General features: G+C 46.3%; 1 protein-coding gene across 1 annotated transcript in view; it reads right to left on the minus strand.

Moving 5' to 3' along the window:
- The window catches only part of LOC138677399 (uncharacterized), a 628,383-nt gene extending 619,623 nt beyond the window's left edge, over window positions 1-8,760 (minus strand). The window contains exon 1 of the mRNA XM_069767493.1: window positions 8,716-8,760. The gene's annotated coding sequence lies outside the window, so the exon portion shown is untranslated. The remainder of the gene's footprint in view (window positions 1-8,715) is intronic.
- Between the last annotated feature and the right edge of the window lie 6,318 nt (window positions 8,761-15,078).

Below are 15,078 nucleotides of genomic sequence, written 5' to 3' on the forward strand. Positions count from 1 at the left end.
TCGCTACAGCACAAGTGGTTTGGTGGTTAATGGACCCTGCCTAACGCTATCCCTGCTTCTGACGAAGCGGCAGCAACCTCTCCCTAGGCTCAGATCAGCAGCAGTAACATGGCGGTCGGCGGGAACGCCCCTTTATAGCCCCTGTGACGCTGTGGACAGCAAGCCAATCACTGCAATGCCCTTCTCTAAGATGGTGGGGACCAGGACCTATGTCATCACGCTGCCCACACTCTGCGTTTACCTTCATTGGCTGAGAAATGGCGCTTTTCGCGTCATTGAAACGCGACTTTGGCGCGAAAGTCGCGTACCGCATGGCCGACCCCGCACAGGGGTCGGATCGGGTTTCATGAAACCCGACTTTGTCAAAAGTTGGCGACTTTTGAAAATGTTCGACCCGTTTCGCTCAACCCTATTAGTAACTATCAGGTCACTTTGTGTGCTCTTAACCACCAGATTCATTGTGTTTCTGAATCACCAGTTCATAACAGCCCCCATCCTGGTATGTGCTGCACCCATCCTGCGTCCCCATCCTGCGTTCCCATCCTGTCATGTGCTGCACCCATCCTGCGTCCCCATCCTGTCATGTGCTGCACCCATCCTGCGTCCCCATCCTGTCATGTGCTGCACCCATCCTGCGCCCCCATCCTGTCATGTGCAGCACCCATCCTGTGTCCCCATCCTGGTATGTGCTGCACCCATCCTGCGCCCCCATCCTGTCATGTGCTGCTCCATCCTGCGTCCCCATCCTGTCATGTGCTGCACCCATCCTGCGTCCCCATCCTGTCATGTGCTGCTCCATCCTGCGTCCCCATCCTGTCATGTGCTGCACCCATCCTGCGTCCCAATCCTGTCATGTGCTGCACCCATCCTGCGTCCCCATCCTGTCATGTGCTGCACCCATCCTGCACCCCCTGTTATGAATTCTGTGGTCAAGCTCCCTCCTGTGGTCATGGGTGGTACTTCGGCTGGTTCTGTCTATGAGCTTCCTCTGGTGGATGTGAGTGGGGCTGCGGCTTCTGAGTTTCCTTCCTCAGGTGACGAGGTTAAGTCGTTAGGTGCTGCTCTATTTAACTCCACCTAGTTCTTTGTTCCTTGCCTCCAGTCAATGTTCCAGTATTGGTCTTGCTCTCTCCTGGATCGTCTTGTGGCCTGTTGTTATGAAGGCAATCCAGTGACACAGTGTGCCAGCAATCAGAGCACATACAGTGATTTGATAATAACCCAAAAACAATAGAACGAGCTCTGAGACGTGGAATCTCTGTAGACCGCAATACCTGAACCTATCCTAAACACAACTAAAGGCAGCTGTGGATTGCGCCTGTCACTACCTATGCAACTCGGCACAGCCTGAGGAGCTGACTAGCCTGAAGATAAAAAAACAAGCCTGACTTGCCTCAGAGAAATACCCCAAAGGAAAAGGCAGCCCCCCACATATAATGACTGTTAGCAAGATGAAAAGACAAACGTAGGGATGAAATAGATTCAGCAAAGTGAGGCCCGATATTCTAGATAGAGCGAGGATAGCAAAGAGAACTTTGCAGTCTACAAAAAACCCTAAAGCAAAAAACCACGCAAAGGGGGCAAAAAGACCCACCGTGCCGAACTAACGGCACGGCGGTGCACCCTTTGCGTCTTAGAGCTTCCAGCAAAAACGAATAGACAAGCTGGACAGAAAAAGTAGCAACAAAAGCAAAGAAACACTTATCTAAGCAGAGCAGCAGGCCACAGGAAAGATCCAGAAGCTCAGGTCCAACACTGGAACATTGACAAGGAGCAAGGTAGACAGAATCTGGTGGAGTTAAATAACAAAGCAGCCAACGAGCTCACCAGAACACCTGAGGGAGGAAGCTCAGAAGCTGCAGTACCACTTGTGACCACAGGAGTGAATTCAGCCACAGAATTCACAACAGCCTGTCTGCCCTGCATAAGCTAAGTTCTGCTTGTGTTACTTTTGTTTGCTATTTTTTCTGTCCAGCTTGCTATATTGGTTTTTCTTGCTTGCTGGAAGCTCTGGGACACAGAGGGAGCACCTCCGTGCTGTTAGTCGGTACGGAGGGTCTTTTTGCGCCCTCTGCGTGGTTGTTTGTAGGTTTTTGTGCTGACCGCAAAGCTATCTTTACTATCCTCGGTCTATTCAGTAAGTCGGGCCTCACTTTGCTAAAACCTATTTCATCTCTGTGTTTGTATTTTCATCTTTACTCACAGTCATTATATGTGGGGGGCTGCCATTTCCTTTGGGGAATTTCTCTGAGGCAAGGTAGGCTTATTTTTCTATCTTCAGGGCTAGCTAGTTTCTCAGGCTGTGCCCGAGGCGCCTAGGTCTGGTCAGGAGCACTCCACGGCTACCTCTAGTGTGGTATGATAGGATTAGGGATTGCGGTCAGCAGAGTTCCCACGTCTCAGAGCTCGTCCTATGTTATTAGTAACTATCAGGTCACTTTGTGTGCTCTTAACCACCAGGTCCATTGTGTTTCTGAATCACCAGTTCATAACAGCCCCCATCCTGGTATGTGCTGCACCCATCCTGCGTCCCCATCCTGCGTCCCCATCCTGTCATGTGCTGCACCCATCCTGCGTCCCCATCCTGTCATGTGCTGCACCCATCCTGCGTCCCCATCCTGTCATGTGCTGCACCCATCCTGCGCCCCCATCCTGTCATGTGCAGCACCCATCCTGTGTCCCCATCCTGGTATGTGCTGCACCCATCCTGCGTCCCCATCCTGCTTCCCCATCCTGTCATGTGCTGCACCCATCCTGCGTCCCCATCCTGGTATGTGCTGCATCCATCCTGCGTCCCCATCCTGTCATTTGCTGCACCCATCCTGCGTCCCCATCCTGTCATGTGCTGCACCCATCCTGCGTCCCCATCCTGTCATGTGCTGCACCTATCCTGCTCCCCCATCCTGTCATGTGCTGCACCCATCCTGCGTCCCCATCCTTGTATGTGCTGCACCCATCCTGCGTCCCCATCCTGTCATGTGCTGCACCCATCCTGTGTCCCCATCCTGGTATGTGCTGCACCCATCCTGCGTCCCCATCCTGCGTCCCCATCCTGCGTCCCCATCCTGTCATGTGCTGCACCCATCATGCGTCCCCATCCTGGTATGTGCTGCATCCATCCTGCGTCCCCATCCTGTCATTTGCTGCACCCATCCTGCGTCCCCATCCTGTCATGTGCTGCACCCATCCTGCGTCCCCATCCTGTCATGTGCTGCACCCATCCTGCGCCCCCATCCTGTCATGTGCTGCACCCATCCTGCGTCCCCATCCTGGTATGTGCTGCACCCATCCTGCGTCCCCATCCTGCGTCCCCATCCTGTCATGTGCTGCACCCATCCTGCGTCCCCATCCTGGTATGTGCTGCACCCATCCTGTGTCCTCATCCTGTCATGTGCTGTACCCATCCTGCGTCCCCATCCTGTCATGTGCTGCACCCATCCTGCGTCCCCATCCTGTCATGTGCTGCACCCATCCTGTGCCCCCATCCTGTCATGTGCTGCACCCATCCTGTGTCCCCATCCTGGTATGTGCTGCACCCATCCTGCATCCCCATCCTGCGTCCCCATCCTGTCATGTGCTGCACCCATCCTGCGTCCCCATCCTGGTATGTGCTGCACCCATCCTGAGTCCCCATCCTGTCATGTGCTGCACCCATCCTGCGTCCCCATCCTGTCATGTGCTGCACCCATCCGGGGGCCTGAGCAGGCGGGGACACCGGCGCGCTGTGGGGGTCAGGTGCTGGTATCGCCGCCAGCTCAGGCCCCCCAGCACTTACTATATTCACCTGTCCTGCGTTCCACCGCTGGGCGCCGCCATCTTCCCGGTCTCCTGGCTGTGACTGTTCAGTCAGAGGGTGGCGCCGGCGCGCATTAAGCGCGTCATCGCGCCCTCTGAACCGAAAGTCACAGGCCGAAGACCGGGAAGATGGCGGCGCTCAACGGTGGAACGCAGGACAGGTGAATATGGCCGATACTCACCCTCCTGGCGGTCCCTGCTTCTCTGTTGGAGATCACGGTGTGCGTTCAGTGTGAACGCATACCGCGATCTCTCGGGAGCGTCACTCTGTGAGGCCCAGACTGCGCCGGCGCTTGCGCCTGCGCAGTCTATAAAGGCTTCGGACAGAGTGACGCTCCCAGCGTTATATTATAGATACTGTTATACTCTTATTCTCACTGTCAGATGGTCTTCGGGTGCTGGCGGCATCTTCCTGTGTTCAGCGGTCATGTACCGCTTATTAAAGTAATGATATGCATCCATATTCATCACTTTCTTTATTCATCACGGTACCACGTGACAACTGAACACAGGAAGAGCTGCCCGGAGATCATCGGACATGCAGGGACCGCACCAGGAGCAGGTGAGTATGTGACAGGTGCCGCTCCCTCTCCCCCGCCAACACCCACCGCCGACAATGACTTGAGTATAATCCGAGAGGGTCACTTTCAGCCCAAAAAGTGGGCTGAAAATCTTAGCTTATACTCGAGTATACACGGTAGATGTCTTATTGACGCCTCTCCATTAGTAATCCATGGGCTCATTGTCACCTGACAATACAAAGGTGACATCAACCCCACAGAAATCAACCCCACTTGCCACCACCACAGGTCAAGTAAGAAGAGCCATACAAAATGCCAGAATTCACACATCTAATAGATACACCTTTTCTTGGCGGCTGTGGGCCACTATTTTTAAGCTGGGGGGTGCAATATCCATGGCCCTTTACCAGACTGAGAATACCAGTTCTTAGCTGTCTGCTTTAGCAAAGCTGTTTGTAAAAAATGAGGGGAATCCACACTTTTTTAGATTATTTATTGAAATAATTAAAAAATACAGCGTGGGGACCTCTCTATTTTTGATAACCAGCCTTGCTAAAGCTAAGGGTTGCAACACCCAGCTGTGAGTTTTGTCTGGTTGGTAATCAAAAACATAAGGGGGAACCCACGCCATTTTTTTGTTAATTATTTCTTTACAGGGCAGGAGCAGCTGATGATTACTCCCATTAACCGCTCCTGCTCTCACTGTTTTTAGCAGCAGTACGTGGCAGCTGATAGGAACAGTAGTCCCATCAGCCGACACCAGTGACCAGAGGTAAACTTTATACCTTCAATATAGCTGCAGGCTTATGTTGTCATTTGACAGCATGGGAACTGCAGCTGTCTGACCGGCGGTGATGATGATGATGCACATGACAGCACAACCAACACCCGGTGTTTGGGGAGCTGAACCCAAACAATAACAAGGAATTCCTGGTGTAGTCCGTGTTCGGTGTCTGTGCCCGAAGAGTCGGTATGGATGCTGAACTTTCCTGTTTTGGTGCGCCCATCTCTATTTAGCTATTAATAAAATATGAAAAGAACAAGAAAAAAAGGAAATGTGTTTAGCTAATATGTATCTTAAAGATATTGTCCACTAGTTTTACATTGATGATCTATAGGTCATCGATGTCTGATTGGCCAGGGACTGACACCCAGGAACTTCGCTGATCACCTGTTATCGGTGTCGGCGGCAATCACCAGCTGGATGTACTCACTTACCAAGCTACTCCATCTTCTGGTAGTGGTGGGAGCTTGGTATTGCACATCCACCTCCTATTCAAATCAATAGGAGGTGAATGTGTAGTACCCTGCAGTGGCCACTATCAAAAGATGGAGCAGCTCCAAAGTGAGTACTTCTGTCCGGCATCTGCAGACACCAATAACAGACAATCGACAAGGGTTCCAGGTGGTGGTCCCCGGCTGAACAGACATTGATGACCCATCCTAAGGATAGGTTGTCAATGGAAAGGTAGTAGACAACCTCTTTAAGCACTTTATAAATTTGGTACATGAGCCATTAAAACTCCCACTGCATATGCTAAATGTACAGTACTTATAGGCCACAAGTCAACCTGTTATGATCCGGTGACCTTGGAGCTGCATGAGAACTTTCACTGGAGAAAGTGGCTACTATACTGACCGCAAACCTGAACTTAAAACCGCAACTAGAAGTAGCCGTGGAGTGCACCTAACACACCTAGACACCTCGTTACAGCCGGAGGACTAAGTTCCCCTAAAGATGGAAATCAGAATACTATCTTGCCTCAGAGCAGATCCCCAAAGGATAGACAGCCCCCCACAAACATTGGTGGTGAGTCGGAGAGGAAAAAACATACACAGGCAGAAAAAACAGGATTTAGCACAGGAGGCCACTCTAGCTAGATAGGACAGGATAGGACAGAGTTCTGTGCGGTCAGTATTAAAACCCTTCAAAAAATCCACAGCAGAATATACAAAAAGCTTCCTACATCCAACTAACGATGTAGGAGCGTATATCTGCAACTCCAGTGAATCCTACAAACAGAGCAGGAATAAACTGAAACAAGCACACAACAGTGTGCCACAGATACAAAAACAAAAAAGGGCTAATGAATCCTGCACACTTAAATATCCCAGTCAGAACAGCAATTAGCAGATACACCTGGCCAGGACTGTGACTCAGAGACAACTGCATTCCCACCTACAACCACTGGAGGGAACCCAAGAGCAGAATTCACAACATCAACCATTGGAGACCAAAAGGTAGTACAGTCTATGCTATCATCAAGCCATCATGTGGATTATATGTATCAGTATAAGTTTTACTGCACAGGCAAATACAGGAGATTATGCTTTTCTATGCAAACAATGGGATATGGTAAATACCCTCAGTGACTACCTATGACAGGAGGCCCATATCTGTAATAAAGAAAGCGGAGGGCACTACACATCAATTATAAACAAGAGAGTCCACCATGGGCTTGGAAAGAGACATAGTAGAACCAAGAAAAGATCATGCCCATACAAACGGGAACACCTCAATATATATATATAAAAAATTCAATGCTTTATTGGTAGAAAACGATACACAGCACAAAGAGTATTTAAAAACACTAAAATTGCAAACATGCAAAAGGTACCTATATAAAGATCATACCCTGCTATAGAGGCAATGATGGCTCACACCAATAATCCCCTAGAGCAAATAAATACAGATAGTATACACAATGTGCAAAATGTGCAAAAAATGGCTCCTAGGTAATAGGCAATAGTCAAGCTTAACCATATCCAAACCACAATAGGCAGATAAAGGACATTGACTACGCCTATAGCAGGGTATGATCTTTGTATAGGTACCTTTTGCATGTTTGCAATTTTAGTACGGGAAAGATATATATCTTGGTACCGTGTTAGCCAGTAGATAGAAAAATATTTAGAATTGAGAGTCCTCGGTGGTTGATACCTTCTAATGGCCATTAAAAGGTATCAACCACCGAGGACTCTCAATTCTAAATATTTTGCAATTTTAGTGTTTTTTAAATGTTCTTTGTGCTGTGTATCGTTTTCTACCAATAAAGCATTGGATTTTTTTTATATATATTGAGGTGTTCCCCTTTGTATGGGCATGATCTTTTCTTGGTTCTACTAGGAGGCCCAGACGTGAGCAGAGTATCAGTTTTACAAAAGACAAAAATTCACTCCTCAACATTGCACTTGCAACCGAAGAATGGAAAGTGATAGCATTATGGAAGTCATAGGCTGGATAGACAAGTTAATGATGCACAAATGAAAAAAAAATGGAATTACAGCAGGAGTGGGGTAATTAAAATGTAATCTGTTACAGTGTATTTAAATGTATCTTACTTGATTTGAGATTGTTGTAATTTTATTGGCTCAATCAAAAAAAATCTCTACGATTAGTGGTGCCCTGCTGCTATGTGGAGGCTACATAGTCGTGTGTGCTTTTACATCTGTAGGATTGTCTAGTTGGGGTAAAGATAAATTGTAAGTACACCAGATGTAAAGTTACAGGTTTTTCGTTAACCTTTCGCCACTGCTCTCAAAGGGTGACATGGTGCAGAGCAAGACGGCAAAGGAAGCCGGAATAGAGGGGAGTCCTGCTTTTGTCTGTTGGAAAATGATAGCCAGATGTTGATCTGGAGACCAATTGAATAGTGTCATAACGAGGTCTTCACGAAGGAACATCACGCTGTTCCTACTCCAAAAATTATTGCCTGGGTTGGCATAGTATACGATACTTAGACCTCTTTAGTCTTCATTACAGGTGAACTATCTCCTCGGTGTTAGATTGATTTGGTGGCAGAACCAGAGGTGCAGCCATTTCTCCAAGGTGTCCCAGGAGCCATTTTTCAGCAAAACACCACCAACCCACATGATGCTGATGCTTCTGTGAGCAGCTTGCATGGCTTCGAAATCCTCCTATGGCTGCAGCCTCTCCAATGTTTTCTTGTGTAGAATTTCTTTTGAACAGATCCCACTTTTAATTGGCTTCAGTGACCTTTGATCACAGCACTCATACATTTCTGTGGAGTGTGAATGTTCCAAAAGTTCCATAATCTTACCTTTATGATGTTTAATAAAAGGCGCCTCCTCGTTCTCCTGGTAGAAGACCCTGTTACTCCATCTTATTTATGCAGAGTCCAAAAGAAAGTGAAGGTAAATGATGTCACATAAAGAATGCTAAACGTATTATAAAAATTAGAAACTTGAGAAATGATAAACTTGTGGGAAAAGGCCCTTCACCGACACTTGTGGGAAAAGACCCTTCACCGAAACTTCTAGGAAAAGACCCTTCACCGAAACTTCTAGGAAAAGACCCTTCACCGAAACTTCTAGGAAAAGATTCTCCACTGAAACTTGTGGGAAAAGACCCTCCACCGACACTTCAAAGATTCTCTACCTCTCTCTGACAGCGACCACGGCTTTCACATTCCTTCTCTTCCGTACTGGTATTACTTCCTCTTGTGATCAGAGCACATGAAGCCGTGTGTACTGGGCGTTTCTGTATCCAGATATCTGAGCTGAGGTGTTTTTTCTTAAAGGAGCAGCTGCTCTTAGAATATTAACCCCTTCATGACCTTGGGATTTTTCGTTTTTCCGTGTTCGTTTTTCACTCCCCTCATTCCCAGAGCCATAACTTTTTTATTTTTCCGTCAATTTGGCCATGCGAGGGCTTATTTTTTGCGGGACGAGTTGTACTTTTGAACGACATCATTGGTTTTAGCATGTCGTGTACTAGAAAACGGGAACAAAATTCCAAGTGCGGTGAAATTGCAAAAAAAAGTGCAATCCCACACTTGTTTTTTGCTTGTTTTTTTTGCTAGATTCACTAAATGCTAAAACTAACCTGCCATTATGATTCTCCAGGTCAGTACGAGTTCATAGACACCTAATATATCTAGGTCATTTTTTACCTAAGTGGTGAAAAAAAATTCCAAACTTTGCTAAAAAAAAATAAATAAATAAATAAAATTGCGCCATTTTCCGATACGCGTAGCGTCTCCATTTTTCATGATCTGGGGTCAGTTGAGGGCTTATTTATTGCGTGCCGAGATGACGTTGTTAATGATAGCATTTTGGTGCAGATACGTTCTTTTGATCGCCCGTTATTGCATTTTAATGCAATGTTGCAGCGACCAAAAAAACATAATTCTCGCTACGCTGTTTAGCAATCAGGTTAATGCTTTTTTTATTTGATAGATCGGGCGATTCTGAGCGTGATACCAAATATGTGTAGATTTGATTTTTTTTTTTATTGATTTATTTTGATTGGGGCGAAAGGGGGGTGATTTAAACTTTTATATTTTTTTTATTTTTTTCCCATTTTTTTAAACTTTTTTTTTTTACTTTTGCCATGCTTCAATAGCCTCCATGAGAGGCTAGAAGCAGGCATAGCACGATCGGCTCAGCTACATAGCAGCGATCTGCTGATCGCTGCTATGTAGCAGAAATGGAGGTGTGCTGTGAGCGCCGACCACAGGGTGGCGCTCACAGCCACCGGTCATCAGTAACCATAGAGGTCTCTAGGACCTCTATGGTTACCATCCTGATGCATCGCCAACCCCCGATCATGTGATGGGGGTCGGCGATGACGTCATTTCTGGCCGCCTGGCCGGAAGCGGTAGTTAAATGCCGCTGTCTGCGTTTGACAGCGGCATTTAACTAGTTAATAGGTGCGGGCAGATCGCGATTCTGCCCGCGCCTATTACGGGCACATGTCAGCTGTTCAAAACAGCTGACATGTCCCGGCTTTGATGCGGGCTCACCGCGGAGCCCTACATCAAAGCAGGGGATCTGACCTCAGACGTACTATCCCGTCCAAGGTCAGATAGGGGTTAATAAAGAAGCAATATATTTGTATTAATTTTAATTTATTGAGAGAATCCCATTCTATTTTGTATACCGTATTGTATTGCTCTTTTTACACTGAAATGTTCAGAATTTCTGTGTGTCAGCATCATGTAGCGTCTCATGAAATACAAACTAACACAAGGAATAGCGCAGAAGTAAATGATCATTTTTGGAGGATATTGCTGTATGATATACTGTGGCATAGATCTTCACACTCATCTCTGGGAATTGTGTTTATTAATGGCATAGTGAAATATTTGGATTCGGAAAAATCAGTACAAATATTTTTCTGCTGGACCCAGCAAACAGGTCTGGGGCCTGAGAAAAAAGATGAAATTGATGGAAAAGAGCTAAAACTAAATGGGAACAGCATGGAGAAGATGCCTGCATGCCTTTCTGACTCACATATGGGATCTGGGAATAATATTTTCAGACTTTACACTGGTTTTTTGGATTTATAAGAAAACCTACCAAACCAAACCTATTTTTTTTTTAAAGGGAAAAATGCTAAGAAACATTTTTTTCCTTCTTAATTACATGCATATAACACAAAATAATAATAATAATAAAAATTTTATATATATATATACCTCCCGTTTAGCATCTGTTCACATGGAAAACCAGGGATTCAAGCTTCAGGAGGCTAATTTGCATATTCCAGGTGCCTTCTGGGAGAAGCGAAGTCTCCCTAAGCTAGAAGATCATTGGGTACAGCCGGGACCAGCTGCTTCGAAAGCATCACCAAACCAGGGATTCAAGCTTCAGGAGGCTAATTTGCATATTCCAGGTGCCTTCTGGGAGAAGCGAAGTCTCCCTAAGCTAGAAGATCGTTGGGTACAGCCGGGACCAGCTGCTTCGAAAGCATCACCAAACCAGGGATTCAAGCTTCAGGAGGCTAATTTGCATATTCCAGGTGCCTTCTGGGAGAAGCGAAGTCTCCCTAAGCTAGAAGATCGTTGGGTACAGCCGGGACCAGCTGCTTCGAAAGCATCACCAAACCAGGGATTCAAGCTTCAGGAGGCTAATTTGCATATTCCAGGTGCCTTCTGGGAGAAGCGAAGTCTCCCTAAGCTAGAAGATCGTTGGGTACAGCTGGGACCAGCTGCTTCGAAAGCATCACCAAACCAGGGATTCAAGCTTCAGGAGGCTAATTTGCATATTCCAGGTGCCTTCTGGGAGAAGCGAAGTCTCCCTAAGCTAGAAGATCGTTGGGTACAGCCGGGACCAGCTGCTTCGAAAGCATCACCAAACCAGGGATTCAAGCTTCAGGAGGCTAATTTGCATATTCCAGGTGCTTTCTGGGAGAAGCGAAGTCTCCCTAAGCTAGAAGATCGTTGGGTACAGCCGGGACCAGCTGCTTCGAAAGCATCACCAAACCAGGGATTCAAGCTTCAGGAGGCTAATTTGCATATTCCAGGTGCCTTCTGGGAGAAGCGAAGTCTCCCTAAGCTAGAAGATCGTTGGGTACAGCCGGGACCAGCTGCTTCGAAAGCATCACCAAACCAGGGATTCAAGCTTCAGGAGGCTAATTTGCATATTCCAGGTGCCTTCTGGGAGAAGTGAAGTCTCCCTAAGCTAGAAGATCGTTGGGTACAGCCGGGACCAGCTGCTTCGAAAGCATCACCAAACCAGGGATTCAAGCTTCAGGAGGCTAATTTGCATATTCCAGGTGCCTTCTGGGAGAAGCGAAGTCTCCCTAAGCTAGAAGATCGTTGGGTACAGCCGGGACCAGCTGCTTCGAAAGCATCACCAAACCAGGGATTCAAGCTTCAGGAGGCGAATTTGCATATTCCAGGTGCCTTCTGGGAGAAGCGAAGTCTCCCTAAGCTAGAAGATCGTTGGGTACAGCCGGGACCAGCTGCTTCGAAAGCAACACCAAACCAGGGATTCAAGCTTCAGGAGGCTAATTTGCATATTCCAGGTGCCTTCTGGGAGAAGCGAAGTCTCCCTAAGCTAGAAGATCGTTGGGTACAGCCGGGACCAGCTGCTTCGAAAGCATCACCAAACCAGGGATTCAAGCTTCAGGAGGCTAATTTGCATATTCCAGGTGCCTTCTGGGAGAAGCGAAGTCTCCCTAAGCTAGAAGATCGTTGGGTACAGCCGGGACCAGCTGCTTCGAAAGCATCACCAAACCGCGCGCCGTAAGAATTTTTGCCTGTAGGACATTATTGCATGACAGCTTGGCTGAGTAGATTACACAAGAAGGAAAACACACAGCAAGTCAGCAGGATCTAGGAGCAACATGGCAGATGTGACAACCTACATGGTGAGCTGCAGCATGTGCTACATGTTCACAGATCGACCAGAAGAAGAATCCAATTTCACCTGTCAGAAGTGTAGACTAGTGGCCCTTTTAGAAGAAAAGGTGCGGGGTCTGGAAGAAAGAATAGCAACTTTGAAACTCATCAAAGAGAATGAAGACTTTCTAGACAGAACAGAAGCATCTCTACTGGTCACAGAAGGTGCAAAAAGTGTCAGAGAACCTCCAAAAGCAGATGAGTGGAAGCATGTGACCAAAAGAAGCAAGAAGACCATGGAGAAATCACCAACCACACAACTGAAGAACCGATATCAAATCTTTGTAGAGGATGAAGATGGCACACCTAAGAATGAAGCAATACCAGCAAGCAAAAAAGAAAAGGGCACACAGCAACAAGTGACAGCAAAAAGTACAGCCAAGAAGCAACGAAGAGTGGTGGTGGTGGGAGACTCACTACTGAGAGGCACCGAAGCAGCCATCTGCAGACCGGACATAACTGCAAGAGAAGTATGCTGCCTTCCAGGTGCGATGATCAAGGATGTGACCGATAGGATACCAAAGCTCTTCAGCTCCAAGGACGTCCACCCATTTCTTCTGATACATGTTGGCACCAATGACACGGCAAGGAAGGACCTACCGACAATCTGCAAGGACTTTGAAGAGTTGGGGAAGAAAGTAATGGAACTGGATGCACAGGTAGTTTTTTCTTCTATCCTTCCAGTAGACGGGCATGGCACCAGGAGATGGAACAGGATCCTTGATGCAAACAACTGGCTAAGACGATGGTGCAGACAACAAGGATTTGGATTCCTGGACCACGGTGTGAATTACTGGTATGATGGACTCCTCGCCAGAGACGGACTACACCTCAACAAACCTGGGAAACACACATTCGCCAGAAGACTCGCTACACTCATCAGGAGGGCGTTAAACTAGAAGAAGAGGGGACGGGAAGAAAAACATTAGACTCGAACAAAGACGACCCAGGAAAACATACTCAGAAGGGAGGTAAGAACATTTCTAAAACAATTCACAGTGAGGAGATTGGAACAAAACAAAATCCTCTAAACTGCATGCTCGCAAACGCCAGAAGCCTGACAAACAAGATGGAAGAACTAGAAGCAGAAATATCTACAGGTAACTTTGACATAGTGGGAATAACCGAGACATGGTTAGATGAAAGCTATGACTGGGCAGTTAACTTACAGGGTTACAGTCTGTTTAGAAAGGATCGTAAAAATCGGAGAGGAGGAGGGGTTTGTCTCTATGTAAAGTCTTGTCTAAAGTCCACTTTAAGGGAGGATATTAGCGAAGGGAATGAGGATGTCGAGTCCATATGGGTTGAAATTCATGGAGGGAAAAATGGTAACAAAATTCTCATTGGGGTCTGTTACAAACCCCCAAATATAACAGAAAGCATGGAAAGTCTACTTCTAAAGCAGATAGATGAAGCTGCAACCCATAATGAGGTCCTGGTTATGGGGGACTTTAACTACCCGGATATTAACTGGGAAACAGAAACCTGTGAAACCCATAAAGGCAACAGGTTTCTGCTAATAACCAAGAAAAATTATCTTTCACAATTGGTGCAGAATCCAACCAGAGGAGCAGCACTTTTAGACCTAATACTATCTAATAGACCTGACAGAATAACAAATCTGCAGGTGGTTGGGCATTTAGGAAATAGCGACCACAATATTGTGCAGTTTCACCTGTCTTTCACTAGGGGGACTTGTCAGGGAGTCACAAAAACATTGAACTTTAGGAAGGCAAAGTTTGAACAGCTTAGAGATGCCTTTAATCTGGTAGACTGGGACAATATCCTCAGAAATGAGAATACAGATAATAAATGGGAAATGTTTAAGAACATCCTAAATAGGCAGTGTAAGCGGTTTATACCTTGTGGGAATAAAAGGACTAGAAATAGGAAAAACCCAATGTGGCTAAACAAAGAAGTAAGACAGGCAATTAACAGTAAAAAGAAAGCATTTGCACTACTAAAGCAGGATGGCACCATTGAAGCTCTAAAAAACTATAGGGAGAAAAATACTTTATCTAAAAAACTAATTAAAGCTGCTAAAAAGGAAACAGAGAAGCACATTGCTAAGGAGAGTAAAACTAATCCCAAACTGTTCTTCAACTATATCAATAGTAAAAGAATAAAAACTGAAAATGTAGGCCCCTTAAAAAATAGTGAGGAAAGAATGGTTGTAGATGACGAGGAAAAAGCTAACATATTAAACACCTTCTTCTCCACGGTATTCACGGTGGAAAATGAAATGCTAGGTGAAATCCCAAGAAACAATGAAAACCCTATATTAAGGGTCACCAATCTAACCCAAGAAGAGGTGCGAAACCGGCTAAATAAGATTAAAATAGATAAATCTCCGGGTCCGGATGGCATACACCCACGAGTACTAAGAGAACTAAGTAATGTAATAGATAAACCATTATTTCTTATTTTTAGTGACTCTATAGCGACAGGGTCTGTTCCGCAGGACTGGCGCATAGCAAATGTGGTGCCAATATTCAAAAAGGGCTCTAAAAGTGAGCCTGGAAATTATAGGCCAGTAAGTCTAACCTCTATTGTTGGTAAAATATTTGAAGGGTTTCTGAGGGATGTTATTCTGGATTATCTCAATGAGAATAACT

The sequence above is a fragment of the Ranitomeya imitator genome, chromosome 4 (assembly GCF_032444005.1).
Source record: "Ranitomeya imitator isolate aRanImi1 chromosome 4, aRanImi1.pri, whole genome shotgun sequence".
Lineage (NCBI taxonomy): Eukaryota > Metazoa > Chordata > Amphibia > Anura > Dendrobatidae > Ranitomeya > Ranitomeya imitator.